Source organism: Panthera tigris, chromosome A2 (assembly GCF_018350195.1).
Source record: "Panthera tigris isolate Pti1 chromosome A2, P.tigris_Pti1_mat1.1, whole genome shotgun sequence".
Lineage (NCBI taxonomy): Eukaryota > Metazoa > Chordata > Mammalia > Carnivora > Felidae > Panthera > Panthera tigris.
The window spans coordinates 141,675,239-141,676,930 of NC_056661.1; the positions used below are offsets into that span (position 1 = coordinate 141,675,239).

Below are 1,692 nucleotides of genomic sequence, written 5' to 3' on the forward strand. Positions count from 1 at the left end.
ACTAGAAGTGTGGTGCTAAGTAAAATTTGAAGGCTACTATGTTACACTCAACTATTTATTAAGGCATTAAAATCAGGTCTTCTCAGGGATGTTTGAATGTTTTTCATGATCTTTTCCTCCCCTTGACAGCTCTAGCTTTTATGTGGCAATTTGGGGGGGGGGGGGGAGAGGTAGGGGGATGAGTAAGATTTCACAAAGTTTGAAGTTCTTATGAAAATACGAGCTTTGTAAAAGAATATGGCACTCTAAATAAAAGTAATTAAAACTGATGAGTAAAAATACTCATCATTATATTTAGAAATAGCTGTGTTACATTAATAATTTGAATAAAGGCAGTGATAATTTTGAGTTATGCATAGCGTATGGGGCATCTTCGATTAATACAATGCAACAAAACTGGGATTCCCTACTTCTCCAAGAATGTATTAAAGATTAGTTTTGTCTTAAAATGAAATACCAGTATGATACTACACTATAAAACCATCCTTTAGTTAAGAAAATATTCTTTATTCACCTATGCATCTTTTTAGGTTGCAAAAGCATAGAAAGTTCTATTACACACGTCATTCTATAAGAACATAAAAAATGAAAAAGTTATATAAATTTAAATTTTCTTTTTTTTTAATTTTTTTTAATGTTTATTTATTTCTGAGGCAGAGAGAGACAGAGCATGAGTGGGGAAGGGTCAGAGAGAGAGGGAGACACAGAATCAGAAGCAGGCTCCAGGCTCTGAGCTGGCAACACAAAGCCTGACACGGGGCTCGAACTCACAAACCATGAGATCATGACCTGAGCCGAAGTCGGTCGCTCAACCGACTGAGCCACCCAGGCGCCCCTAAATTTAAATTTTCTATTTTGACTTTTACTTTGAGTTATAAAAATAACATTCTCTGAAATAATAGATTACATAATTATATCCTAAATATCTAACAATATCGATTAGGTTTTAACATAATTCCGATATATACTAGTATTGAAAACAAATCTGGTTCTGTATCACTAGTGATATGGAAGATTATTTTAGTTCATAGGGAAACATGTTTTATATAAGCAAAATGTTTTTATTTTAATGAAAATTAGAAAGAAAAGAGTCAAGTGCTCGCTTTGGCAGCGCATATACTAAATAATTGGAACAATACAGAGAAGATTAGCATGGCCCTGGGCAAGGATGACACACAAATTCATGAAGTGTTCCACATATTTAAAAAAAAAGAAAAAGAGACAAATTTTATACACATGACTCGTAAGTTTTGGAAACTGAGTTGGCTTACAGTGATGTTCATTAAATGGTAGCAAAACTGGCACAGATATGATAAAAATCTTGCAAGTAATATGTGAACAACTGATATTGGAGAAGCATGCATGTAGTCCATTCCCTCTGCATTATTATAAAAGAAACTAAGGTCCAGAGAGATGAAATGATTCACACAATCTGACAATACTCTTAAGTACAAGAGCAAGTCTGAATACTTGCCTCCTCATACCTGCTATGCTAGGATAAACCACCTCCGCCTACCACCCCCTTGACAGTTGCATTAATTGGAATAGAATTGAGTGTACAAATTGTAAGTGCACTCATATAATTATTTTAAGAAAATTTTAGATAACCCTTGAAGCAATCAACTCAAAATAAAACTGCCCATCGGTACAAAGATGCATACCGTAACACTTTCTAGAAACAAAGGAAATGAT

At 34.2% G+C, this 1,692-nt stretch overlaps 1 non-coding gene across 1 annotated transcript; it reads left to right on the forward strand.

The window, feature by feature from the left end:
• The first annotated feature begins 1,095 nt into the window (after nt 1–1,095).
• Nucleotides 1,096–1,203, forward strand: LOC122236755. The gene has a single exon (XR_006215007.1). It is a non-coding gene; the product is annotated as a U6 spliceosomal RNA (small nuclear RNA).
• Nucleotides 1,204–1,692: the final 489 nt, after the last annotated feature.